At 47.2% G+C, this 13,834-nt stretch overlaps 1 pseudogene; it reads right to left on the bottom strand.

Annotated features, from left to right (window-relative positions):
- Positions 1–3,166: 3,166 nt before the first annotated feature.
- LOC149324740 (uncharacterized) lies at positions 3,167–12,346 on the bottom strand (annotated as a pseudogene).
- Positions 12,347–13,834: the final 1,488 nt, after the last annotated feature.

Here is a 13,834-nt window from a genome sequence, read left to right on the forward strand (position 1 = left end):
GAGAAAAAAGAAAGAGAAATTATCGAAGTCTTTCCTATTCAAGAGGCGGGTGACGAGTGTAAGCACTCCCTCCCTGGCGTTGGCAGAAAAAGAGATTGTTTATCGGCGCAACCGCATGCCTTGCAGGAGAGGGCAGGGCATAATTAGACCTGTTGCGGATGACGAGGCACCTGCGTGTGCTCAGTGATACATATTTATGTTGTACAAGTGTCCAGTAAAGATAGCTGACGTCTAGCGGGTGTCCTTTGTGTGTGTGTCTTGGTGTTATGTGTGTTTCTTACTGCTACGAATATGATTCCTTCACTATCAGAGTTAGGCGTCTAGTTGCCATTAGAGATTTGTAGCAGTTACATGCACTGGAGGGGTTTCTTTCCCTGTGTGCTTTCAAAAGTGCATGTATTTTCGCACGATGCAGCCAAATTTTGTCGAGCCACAGCGGCGAAAGTAATCATGTTTTGTACATTCCAAAAACTGATATCGCTACTACGAACAACTGGCTAAAAGTCTCTAACTGCAACCAGTTGCAAACCTGTGTTAGTTAAAAAGTTAATTATCAGAAATTAGTTAACCGCTTACTAAATACACCTCACCGGCTTTCTGGTGTCTGCTAACACCGGTAATATTATGCAGCAAAAGCCATATTTTTTTAAAACTACTTATTCTTCCCTGAAACACCTGGTGCATATAAATACTGCTCACTTTCCTGTACAAGACAGAAATGAAATAATTTCTTCTGTAGCATGAAGGTTCCATGAGCCACAAAAGAAACCCGCGGAAAAAAACTGCAAGCATACACACACATCTCTCCAAAACAGCTAAAAAATCCCACACAGTGAAACAATGCTTACACTGTCTTAAGACCAACATTAAAGGCTGCAAACACTAGCGAATTAAAAGTCAAACAGATGCCAAACATATGCTAAATGTCCACATGGATGTAGATATTAAGCTATGAGCTGAGTTTAATAAAAATGCATCAGCACAGAAATGCTTAAGCGACTTTGTTGTTGCACTATCCTGACACTTGTCCTCAATATCAGGCAGCCTGCTTGTTGTTCATCATCATCATCAGCCTGACTATGCCCACTGCAGGGCAAAGGCCTCTCCCATGCCTCTCCAATTAACCCTGTCGTTACTTGTCTGCATCACCAGCGGAAGAGGTAGCGTCCTAGTGATGAGACGCGTGCACGAACAGGTAGCCTCCTCCATGGCAGAATGCAGCAGCAAGAGACCTGCACAAGAAAACATTCAAAGTATACAGTTATAGTAACTTCTAATAGAATCAAACACGGGGAAGCAACAATCAGTTAAATGTGCACTAAAATGCAGCACTCCGAGTGAGTTTGACAAGGCTGCTGAGTAATAGCATAAGCAGCAGTAACAAGACTAGAACTAAATGTAATGCGTCCTTGAACAAGAAAAAGCTATAACATGCTGTTGTGTTCAATTCTGCCCCCACATTAGAAGACTGAATGATATTCACAGGAACTGACATTAACGTGTTACTCCTAATTAGGCTACCACAAAGAGATATTTAGCCATTCCAGTCATATGAAGATAACATGCAGGCCATCAAATATGAAAATTATTTTGTGTTTCTGATTTGTCTGCACAAAAATTCAGGCAGCTTTTGTTTTCAAAAGTAATGGCACAAAGACATTGCAATATAATGCACATGTTGCTGTAGATAATTATCATTTGGAGCTATACCAGGTGTTAAGGGAAAATGTATGAACAAGGAGTACAAAGGTGAGCAAGTTCGTCAGGGCAAGAGTGGCACACTCTAAAGCAAATGAATCAAAATATTAAGGCACACACTGCCTGAGATACAATACTTGTAAGTAAAGCTGCATAGAACTACAAGCGATAAAAGCCTCAGAAACGTGCCCCTAAGGGAAAAGCTGGACTGGTAGTTTTTCATTTGTCCCGTAGCACATCCCTCCAGTGCTGAGGCCTGCTCATATCTGTTTAAGTTAAGAATACAAGGGAAACAGGCAAACAAGTGTTCCAAAGAAGATAAAAATGTGTACTTAGGTTGTTCTTTAGGAAATTACCTGTCACTAATTGCAGCAATAAATACCTCGAGAAAGTAAATTAAGTTATTTACACAGCTTATTACAAACCTTGATGGCACGAGAGAAAGGCAACATCAAATGCAACGGTTCAAGTAAAGCCAGGGGTCTTGTTAAGGTCACAGCAACATTTGTTGACTTAGGCTCAGCTAGTGTAATGCAATCTGTAACTGAACGTCGGCATGAATAAAAATAACAATGCACCAATACTCAATTCCAAATGCATTTCAACTGTACAGTGCAGTCAGTTGTGACAAAGGGAGTGTGAAAGAAAACCTCACCAATGCTCATGACATCGAATAAGCACCTTTCTTCTGTACAGCTAAAATATAAGCTTTACAGGGTTTCATGTAATGCAAGGATAACCTGGTAAGGTATCAATTACTGATGCTAGCAACACCTATGCTTCTAAAGCAGAGTGCTCCACTTGAACGCCAATATTCAATTATGCACTGCCCGTTAGGCCATGCCTATCACATCACTGGTTCACTTCAAACATGCCATACCTTGTAAGAGGTAGGTACTGCGGAAGTAAACCTATAAAATTTATTTGCTGCTTTTAGACTGCTGTATAAAGGTCATGAAGCAGATAACTGTTTTAATTTGGTCTATACTGTGGTCAAGATTTCCAAGCACGAGAGGCATGAGGGAAAAAACTAAAAAAAGCATTTCACACTATAACACAATGCACTTGACTAGGGGAGTGCTTTCATGATGTCATAACTTTTCCCTTTCTCTTGGTCCTCTTTTAAAAAAAAAAAACGAAAGAGAGAGGGAGCCTGGACCAGAAGATTTTTGGTAGGCTAAAAAAGACAAGGAAAATATACCCACTTGTCTACCTATCCTTTTACAAGTGGCACATGCTTGATATCCAGTGTCAATGGCTGATAGGCTGAACCAGCAGGTGTTGATGTAAATTGCCTCTGGTTGAGGTAGCATTGGCTCGATGACAGATGAAAGCTGGTGCAAAAGTAGCGTGATGATACCGGTGGAGCAGCTGTACAGGGCTTGACTGCGGGTGTATTTGAAGAAAGGCTGCATTAGAGCCATGCTTTCATAAACATCATCACAGAACCCACATCCCATTGCAACCTCTAGCTGTTGAGTCCAAAGTGTTCATGAGTGGAGGCTAATGATTAATTACCTATGCCTCCAATAGTTAGCAAAAAAATGGTTTACAAAGCTTGTCATACTTTTCTTAAAGCTATTATTCGCGAATCACGTTATACTTTTACCGCTTCAGATTGAAAATGGGGGAATGACATAAATGTAGTGAAGGTAAAAAAATAAAATGACAACAAACCTTCCATTGTGCGATTACCTCAGCTGCACTGCAGTGGAATGGTTCTGCTAATTTTAAACGTCGTTTCGTTGAGCAGAACTATCAATAAACAGAGCACTTGATGTGACTGCGACGTAGAACGGGCAATGCTCCTTATCCAGTAAACACTCAGGCAGCAGAATCAAAAGACGCACGCCGCTACAAGCTCTTTTCGTTCTTATGGTCTCCTTTTCACGCGCTGCTCATGTTCAGTCGGAATAACGAATCAAGCAGCACCCCATAGTTCTCGGCGTGCAACCAAATTCTATCACATAACTCCTGCGCCGAGGAGCTGACGCAAAGAGCGTGAGGCGGCGGGTTAAAAGTTGCATAGTTGGCGAGCGAGCGTGTCAGAACACCTTCTCTCTGCAAACGATCGCGTGGTGCCCGAATTTTGCACCTCACTGCGAACAAGACGTGAAGACCAACCCAAATGCATTGGCAGCCCTCAATCATACCCCCGACACATCGCAGAAGTCACTTTCCAGTTCTGTACTTGCATTTGTCAACGTTCAAGGCAAGCCGTTTCTTCTATCGGGCATCGGGCGCCGGCCGCTCTCGGCGTGGTTGCGTGCAGTACGTCAGAGCAGTTTTTGAGCACTGCGTGCGCGTAAGAACGTCTTCCGCAGCACTGGAGCCATCTGTCACCTTCGGAGTTCAGTCACACTACCACAACACTAACGAGGCCGCACATTTAACACAAACAAACTGAAGAAACTCACCCACAACTTCACAACCGTCGCACCCCGTCAACAAAGAGTCGTTTCAGCGTCCTAAATTAGATAGTGTAGCGCGCGGCCAACATGAGACTCGCAATCCGCCGCCAGCGAACGAAAAGATGGCGCTAATGTCGCATAACTTTACACGCGTTAAAAAAAGAATTGATAAAGCCCTTTTTGCCACAAACTTGTTGCATTAAACGACAAAATATTTTGTTTCAATTACAAAGTCAGCAAATTGGAATGATTGAGGTGAAAAAATGCGACTACTCACAACCATCTGTTTCTGGCGGCGCTGCGAACGAAAGCTCGGAAAACCGGGCAGCATTCCGGGCAGCTACAGGCGACGCATCTGGGGCCAGGAAAGCCGCAGCCGCTGCACGGCTGCACTGTCTGCCTAGTTCTAAGGCTATAACTCAGCTCCCCGTAACTGCGTCGCAGAATAAGGAATGATGATGATGTTGCCAAACGCTACTGGTTTCGGTTTTTATTTTCGCATATTGTGTGGCTTAGCGTACTCTACACAGCTTGGCTCATGCGATTTAGTGTACGTTTGTGTACCTAGGGAACACGAGCGTTTGCACGCCGCTCTAGCGTGACGCGCGAAACTTTCAAGGCCGCGCTGCAGCATCGCCTCTGTTTTGTGTGTGTTTATATCACGTCATTGGACACCTTGCACGCTCTTTGCTCGAGCGAGCCCCGCCGACAGTCGCGCTACCGTAGTCTTTTTGTGTGCTTCCTTGATTCATTTTTGCCTCTGCCTTACGCGGTCCTCGGCTCGGCCTCACGTCCGCTGATGGCAGTAAGAAAAGGCGAAGAATGAACACATGCTTTCGCGCGTCTACTCCGTATGACTACGTTAAAACCCAACACTTTATTCCAGGATTCCTTAGTCATTGCATTACGGGAAGATAGAAAATACAGCTCTCACCACGTTTTCCCTCGCCACAGCTTCGTACCGTGTTTGCGTTGAAGGAGATGCAAGTGAAGATGCGGAAGAGGCACTGCGCCTGTGCTTTAGCGGTGCTCAAAGTGGGGGGCTGCTCTCACCCTAGCTTTTTCCATACTGGAAGCTCTTCTGTGGCTCAGTACTAGTGAAAAATGTAGCAAGTCAAGAATGAGGGCTTACAGTGCTCCAATTGCCGTGCACCTTCCTCATGCAAAGCCCTTGTTACCGCAGTTGAGTACAGCGGGCCGCTGTTACCTGTTTTGTTTCTCTATACTTCTCTTTATAGTATCGGCCGCCGAACATGAATAAAAATTAATATTGCCTTGCCCGAAATTTCGCATTTACAGTCGCTGAGGAACGAAGCAACTTGAGTTCTCGAAGCTTTAAGCCTGCACACGTTACACAAAATTTACTCAGAGCGCGAAGCGGTGCGGCCCTTTTCGCGCGGGGTTTTCAGTCCCGTGCGACCAGCCATTGCTGGTCGCTCGAGGAGGAGGGTAGTGCGAGGGTTTAAATTGGGCGCTCCCACGTGGACTGGCATAAAGTGTACCGGACACTTTTGCATGGCGGGCAGTGTGCAGGGAAAGTGTGCTTGCGGTGGAGGTTCAGGAAGCTGGTGATATAATTTGGGCGCCTTTTGAGCTAGCGAGAACGTGTCATTCAATAAGTGTGGAAACACATCGGTGCAATGCTAAACTTGAATTTTTTTGTAGCTCGCAACAATAATCCCTCTGAAACCTCAGAGCGAAGCGCTCTTAACGCTAGTGTGTTTTAGCACCGTCGTACAGTACATCACTGTTCAACTGCACGTTAAAATATGACCTATCAAGAATTACAACAATAGCAACACCAACGTGTTTCGAATTGGCAGAGTTGTTGTACAGCACTGCTGAAATTCTTTGTTAGTTCTGAAATGTTAAATCTGTTTAATGGCTGCCTGAGTACAGAATTTAAGGTCGAATACGCAGCAGAAAGCATTGTTTTCGTGTAGAATGAGCCATCAGCGAAACTGATTCGCTGTAACGAAGTCATCATTGCGCTTATGTAACACAATATGTCACTAACTACTATTTTTTCTTAAAGTTCTTTTAATTTCCTTGAAGTGCGAGGCAATAATACTTGAGTATTCTATGAATTCATTCACTTTGTACCAGAATTATTTCGTTTGCTGGTAACTTTTTTCGTACACTTCATACAATCAAAAATTGTCACTAAATGTCTTCAATTCAAGGCAAGTTTCTGAATTTCGGGATAAATGTTCTGTTATGAACTTTCCCCTTTTCCCCGCATTCGATAATGCGAAAGCAGTAAAGCTAGTATTGAGAAAATTGAACTGAAATTTCTAAAAAACCACAGCGTGCTCGGCTATGGGAATGTGATTGCAAATTTTTGTTTCGTCTTCAAGGTTAGTTAAGTTGCCGCTTTGAAGTTGTCGGCTACAGTACTTGATTATTTTAGGCTTTTATTTGTTTATTCGCATCACCAAAATGATTTCTCGGTTCGTAGTATATTTCGATTGACAGCAGTATATAAGCAGTAAGAAAATTGTATGAACTTTCTATCAACAAATGTTCATAAAATATGCCCTAAGAAAATGTGACTGCAAATGTTTGTTTCGTGTTCAAAGTTGCTTTAGTTGCATTGACATGTTAGGCAAGAGTACTTAATTAATTTAGGCATTTATGCTCATTATAAAACGTTCTGTCGGTGTCTAGTATGTTTCTACTGAGAGCAGCCCATAGAAAACAGTAAGGAAATTGTATGAACTTCCTATCAACGAATGTTAATAGAATATGCTCAGCTAAGGGAATGTGAGTGTAATGTTTGTTTCGTGTTCAAGGTTGTTTTAATAGCTTTGAAGTGTTCGCCTACAGTACATGATTTGAGGCATCTATTCGCATGACCAAAAATGTTTTGTCACTTTCTAGAGTATTTCTGCTCACAGCAGTCCGTAAAGTACATAAAGTGTAAGATGGGCACTGGGACGGTTAGAGGAGCAGGGCGCCGGTGGTAGACGCAGAGACACAGGCCTCGTAGACACACAGGTCGAGCACCGAGAGCTCACACACAAAGCGATGGCAATGCCGCTCAACACAACGGTCAGAAGTTCGTCGTCGTCTTCGCCGGAACAAGAACTTCTTCGTCGTTACAACTGCCCCCCCCCCCCCCCCCCCCCCCCCCCCCCCGGGAAGGAGAGGAGCCATCCTGGCGACTTACGGGGTGGGTGAGATGGCAGGGTCATAATACGGCTTTAGGCGCTGAACGTGAACAGTCTCGCGTCCGCGCCGGCGAAGATCAGAAGACGGCATCAGCGGTTCCACCACGTAATTAACAGGCGAGGTGCGCTCCACAACTCGGTAGGGGCCATGAAACTTCGCAAGAAGTTTCGAGGATAGGCCTGGAGTACTGGATGGAACCCAGAGCCACACGAGGCTACCAGAAGAAAAGTGCGGGGACGTGTGTTGGCTGTCGTGGCGGGATTTCCGACGGTATTGGGCCTCAGTTGTGAGAGAACGGGCGATTTGGCGACACTCTTCTGCGTGTCGTGCAGCTTGCGAAATAGAAGTACACTCAGATGCGTCAGGCTGGTATGGGAGAATGGTATCGAGTGGAGCAGAAGGATGACGGCCGTAAAGAAGATAGAACGGAGAGAGGGCAGTAGTCGACTGCGTTGCGGTGTTGTAGGCGTACGTCACATACGGAAGGACGAGATCCCAGTTGGAATGGTCTGATGAGACGTATATAGAGAGCATATCGCCGAGGGTACGGTTAAATCTTTCTGTAAGGCCGTTAGTTTGCGGGTGATAGGCAGAGCTTGTTCGGTGAATGATGTTGCACTTGCGGAGCAAGGCTTGCACAACTTCCGATAAGAAAACGCGGCCTCTGTCACTCAGCAGTTCGCGCGGTGCGCCGTGGCGAAGAATGAACCGTCGCAAAATGAAGGAGGCGACGTCAGACGCTGAGGCGGATGGAAGGGCGGCGGTTTCTGCATACCTCGTCAAGTGGTCAACTGCGACGATAGCCCAACGGTTACCGGCGGCAGTGTAGGGAAGAGGTCCATACAAATCAATGCCTACGCGGTCGAATGGGGCGGTGGGCAAGGTAGTGGCTGCAACTCGCCTGCAGAAGGGTGGGCAGGGCGCTTGCGACGTTGGCAGGGCAGGCATGAGCGGATGTGCTTAAGGATGAAGTTATACATTCCGCGCCAGTAGTAACGCAGCCGGATCCGATTGTATATTTTGAATACTCCTGCGTGTCCGCATTGTGGGTCAGCGTGGAAATAATCACAGACTTGCGAGCGGAGGTGGCGAGGAACAACCAATAACCACTTGCGACCATCTGCGCTGTAGTTGCGGCGATAAAGGAGATTGTCACGAATGGCGAAGTGAGGAGCTTGGCGACGGAGAGCGCGTGATGGAGAAGCCGGCGTAGTGTTAGAGAGGAAATCAAGCAGAGACGCAATCCAAGGGTCCATGCGCTGCGCTGAAGGCATGTCGTTGAGGTGAAGCAACGGAGGGGAGTCGTCGAGTGTTGAGAGGCCGGCGAGCTCAACCGGAAGTGGGCAGCGAGAAAGGGCGTCGGCATCTTGGTGCTTGCGTCCGGTGCGATAAACTACACGGGCATCGTATTCCTGCATACGAAGAGCCCATCTTGCTAGGCGGCCGGAGGGGTCTTTCAGGGAGGATAACCAGCAAAGCCCATGGTGGTCCGTCACGACATCAAAGGGACGACCATAGAGATAAGGGCGGAATTTGGTAAGAGCCCAAACGATAGCCAAACACTCTTTTTCCGTCACTGAGTAATTGGACTCTGCCTTCGTCAGGGTGCGGCTTGCATAGGCGACAACGTACTCATGAAAGCCAGGTTTGCGCTGCGCGTGTACAGCTCCGAGACCAACACCACTGGCGTCGGTGTGGACCTCGGTAGGGGCCGTCGGGTCGAAATGGCGCAGGATAGGTGGTGCGGTGAGGATGCGGCGTAAGGTATAAAACGCGTTGTCGCATGCGGGTGACCACTGTGAAAAGTCGGAGCTGCTGGATAGGAGTTGTGCTAAAGGGACAGCAATCGATGCAAAGTTTCGGATAAATCTACGAAAGTAGGAACACAGGCCAAGGAAGCTGCGCAGTTCTTTGACAGATGTAGGCTTGGGAAAAGCAGCGACCGCTCGAAGTTTGGCTGGGTCTGGAGAAACGCCTTCCTTCGAGACAACGTGCCCTAAGATAGTGAGTTTACGAGCGGCAAAACGGCATTTCTTCAAGTTTAGCTGCAAACCGGCGTCAGAAAGGCAGTTCAAGACGTGCCTCAGGCGATGAAGGTGGGTGTCAAAATCCTCAGAAAAGACGACGATGTCGTCGAGATAGCAGAGGCATACCTTCCATTTTAATCCCCGCAAAATGGTGTCCATCATCCTCTCAAATGTTGCAGGCGCATTACAAAGACCGAATGGCATAACTGTAAATTCGTATAAGCCGTCGGGGGTTACAAAAGCGGTTTTGGGGCGATCGGCCGCTTCCACGGGGACCGGCCAATATCCGGAACGAAGATCGAGGGAAGAAAATAGTTCGGCCCCTTGCAAACAGTCCAAAGCGTCATCGATGCGCGGAAGAGGGTAGACATCCTTCCGCGCAATCTTATTAAGGCGGCGGTAGTCGACACAAAATCGGATGGAGCCGTCTTTCTTCTTGACCAGCACAACAGGCGAAGCCCAAGGGCTACTGGAGGGCTGGATCACGCCGTCTTGGAGCATTTTATCAACTTGCTCTTCGATAACATGGCGCTCGGTGGCAGATACAGGATAGGGGCGCTGCCGCACTGGTGCGTGGTTGCCGGTGTCGACACGATGGGTGAACGTGGAAGTTTGGCCCAAGGAACTCCGATGACAGTCGAAGGTGGAGCGGAACTGGTGAAGGAGGTTAAGAAGCTGCGTCCGTTGCGGGGAAGGAAGATCGTTGTCGATAGAGCGAAGGAAGAGGTCTGTAGCGGAGGAATCAGGCGCAGAAGATGGAGGGCTGAGCGCAGTCATGGCTAGATGAGGTGAATCAGCGGGGTCCTCACAGGTGAGAATGGACGCAATAGATTGTAAACTGCCGAGACATTCGCCATGGCTCAAAGCAGTAGGGAAGGAAAACGGGTTAGAGACCCATAGCACGGAAAGGCCTGCAGAAATAGTGAGCACAGCGTAGGGCAGCGGGAGGGACTTGCGGCGCAGGAAAGTGCAGGCTGGCGTGAAGAGAACAACGTCATCACAAACAGAGTCATAAGAGATGCTTACAAGCGCAGTAGAGCTGGGAGGAAGGATGATGTCTTCAGTGACGACGGCTTTAGCGCACGGAACAGAAGGAGCAGCGTCTGGCGAGACATTAGGCAAAGCGGAGAACCCAACTTCTGCGCGAGCGCAGTCGATGATAGCTTCGTGACGCGACAGGAAATCCCACCCTAAAATTAAAGCATGTGAGCAAGAAGGCAGCACGACGAACTCGATGGAGTATAGTGTGTCCTGGATTCGAACTCGAGCGGTGCATGCTGCTAACGGCGTAATCGGCTGTGCGCTGGCCGTGCGCAGCGTGAGTCCCGAAACTGGCGTCTTAACTTTCTTTAAAGAAGTACATAACTTTTCGTCCATTACCGAAATCGCTGCACCGGTGTCTATCAGGGCCATCACAGACACGCCCTCAACAAAAAACATTAATAAGGTTTGCAGGTGATCGATGAGGTCTTCGAAATTTCGACGGGGGCGCAGTTCTTGCCTCCGGAACTGCGGCGCCTAGTTTTCCTGCTGAGGAGAATCAGGGCGACGTCGCATGGGGGAGATAGAGCGGCGTCGAGGCGAAGGGGAGCGGCGGCTGGAGAGGGCTGAACGATCAGGGGAGTAAGGACGACTTGGCGTTTGGTCGACAGGCTCAGAATACTGACGGGTTGAAGGCCAGTACCCCGAAGATTGCGCACGTGGGGCTGGCGCTTCGAGATGGCGACGGCCGTAGCGCGCGACGTGCCCAGGCACTCCGCAACTGTAGCATACAGGACGGTTGTCACTGGTGCGCCACGGATTGCTTGCTCTTCGAGCTGGTCGCAGGGCAGGTGCCGACGCTTGCACAGGCACGTACATTGTAGGATAGGACGACGGCGGGGGCTGTACTAGAACGTCGGCGTAAGTCCGAGGACCGGCTACAGGTCTTGGGGCGACGTCGGCGCAAGGCATGGGACTGGTGACAGACCTAGGAGCAGCATCGGCGTTAATCAAGGGTGCGGCGACAGGTGGCGGAGGATGGAAGGATGGAAGCGCCTCAGTAACCTGGTCTTGTACAGCCTGTCGAAGAGCCGGGGCCAAATAAGGCGGCGCCTGTTGAGGGCTAGGCAGAAGAGAAAGTTGCCGAGCTACCTCTTCACGGACGAAATATTTGATTTGTTGCAGCACAGAGGTGTTGTCAGCTACAGGCGCCAGTCCAGAAAGCGATTCAACCTGGGCTTGTTGGTGTTTCCGAGTCAATAACCGCTGTTTGCGCAGCTCCTCGAAGCTTTGGCAGAGCGTGAACACTTCCTTAACGGTGCGCAAGTCACGGGCTAATAGCATCTGAAAGGCATCATCGTCGATACCTTTCATGTGTTTTATCTTGTCGGCTTCGGACATGTTCGCATTGACACGTTTGCATAAGTCAATGACTTCTTCTATATAGCTGTTGAAGCTTTCGCCGACGTGCTGCGAGCGTTCACGCAAACGCTGTTCAGCCCGAAGTTTCCGGACAGTGGGGCGACCAAAGACTTCGGCAAGCTTCGTTTTGAAAGCTGTCCATGTTCGGATGTCTCCCTCATGGTTCCGATGCCAGAGGTTAGCGACCCCCGTTAGATAAAAAATTGCGTTTTTCAGCTTCGTATCGTCGTCCCATCTATTCTACAGGCTCACCCGTTCGTATGACGCGAGCCAGTCTTCCACGTCATTCTCATCGGCTCCGCTGAAGATTGCCGGATCTCGCTGGCGAAGGGAGCCGGCGCAGATGAGAGCTGGTCCCGTTTGCACAGATTGATTTTGGGCGTCTTCTGGCATTTCAAGCGTGGGAAGAGTGCGGCTACGCAGCTCCACGATGGAGATTTCTACCCGGCGACCTCCACCAAATGTAAGATTGGCACTGGGACGGTTAGAGGAGCAGGGCGCCGGTGGTAGACGCAGAGACACAGGCCTCGTAGACACACAGGTCGAGCACCGAGAGCTCACACACAAAGCGATGGCAATGCCGCTCAACACAACGGTCAGAAGTTCGTCGTCGTCTTCGCCGGAACAAGAACTTCTTCGTCGTTACAAAAGTATTAAAATGGAATATATCTTCTGTTTTAAAACGTTTTACCATATCCTGATTACATTCCGAACGCATTTGCAGCGAATAATGTTGGTCGCTTTTCGATATAGTGAAATTGTTGACTAGCTGCAACAGATTCCACCATGCAATCAGGTAAGATGTCACGATTATGCGAACAAGATAGTGTTAATCACCTCGAACACCATGCAGTTTGTTCATTTACTTCTCTCAACGTGTCAAACTGCACCCAGATTTTCTAGTAACTTTCTATTGACAGGAGTAAATACAAAGAAGTAACAGTCTACCAACTTTGTATTGACAAAGGTGCATAGAATGTAAAAATTATTTTCTAGTAACTTTCTATTGACATGAGTACATACAAAGAAGTAACTTCTACCAACGTTGTATGAACAATTGTTGATAGAATGTAAAAGTTACCGTTAATACAAATTCTAAAGAAAGTTGATATCCATTTTTGTAAGGGATAGGTGTTGCTAACATCAATAATTTATACCTTACCAGGTTATACTTTTATTACATGAAACCCTGTAAAGCTTATATGTTAGCTGTACAGAAGAAAGGTGCTTATTTGATGTCATGAGCATTGCTGAGGTTTTCTTTCACACTCCCTTTGTCACTACTGACTACACTGTACAGTTGAAATGCATTTGGAATTGAGTATTGGTGCATTGTTATTTTTATTCATGCCGATGTTCAGTTACTGATTGCATTACACTAGTTGAGCCTAAGTCAACAAATATTGCTGTGACCTTAACAAGACCCCTTGCTTTACTTGAACCAATGCTTTTGATGTTGCCTCTCTACCGTGCCATCAAGGTTTGTGATAAGCTGTGTAAATAACTTAATTTACTTTCTCGAGGTATTTATTGCTGCAATTAGTGACAGGTAATTTCCTAAGGAACAACCTGAGTACTCCTTTGGAACACTTGTTTGCTTGTTTCCCTTGTATTCTTAACTCAGATATGAACAGGCCTCAGCACTGGAGGGATGTGCTGCGGGACAAATAAAAAGCTACCAGTCCAGCTGCTCCCTTAGGGGAACGTTGCTGAGGCTTTTGTCGCTTGTAGTTCTATGCATCTTTACTTACAAGTATTGTATCTGACGCAGTGTGTGCCTTAATATTTTGATTCATTTGCTTTAGAGTGTGCCACTCGTGCCCTGATGAACTTGCTCACCTATGTACTCTTTGTTCATACATTTTCCCCTATCACCCGGTATAGCTGCAAATAGACCTTGTAATGGGCCCCGGGCCTAGTAAAGCTACTCTGAAGTAGCTTTCTGCCCAGGGGCCTTTTTCTCTTTCAGAGAAATAAAAAATATGTGTATGTATGTGTAAATGATGTTACATTTCTACAAGCAGGTAAATAAAATGAACAGCTAGTAAAGTTAAGTTACTCCCTCTTAGCCACTCTAAGAGAAAGAAACATATGCGTTATATTGCAATGTGTTTGTGTCATCAC

Source organism: Amblyomma mixtum, unplaced genomic scaffold, assembly GCF_055824585.1.
Source record: "Amblyomma mixtum isolate Tamu unplaced genomic scaffold, ASM5582458v1 scaffold_20, whole genome shotgun sequence".
Lineage (NCBI taxonomy): Eukaryota > Metazoa > Arthropoda > Arachnida > Ixodida > Ixodidae > Amblyomma > Amblyomma mixtum.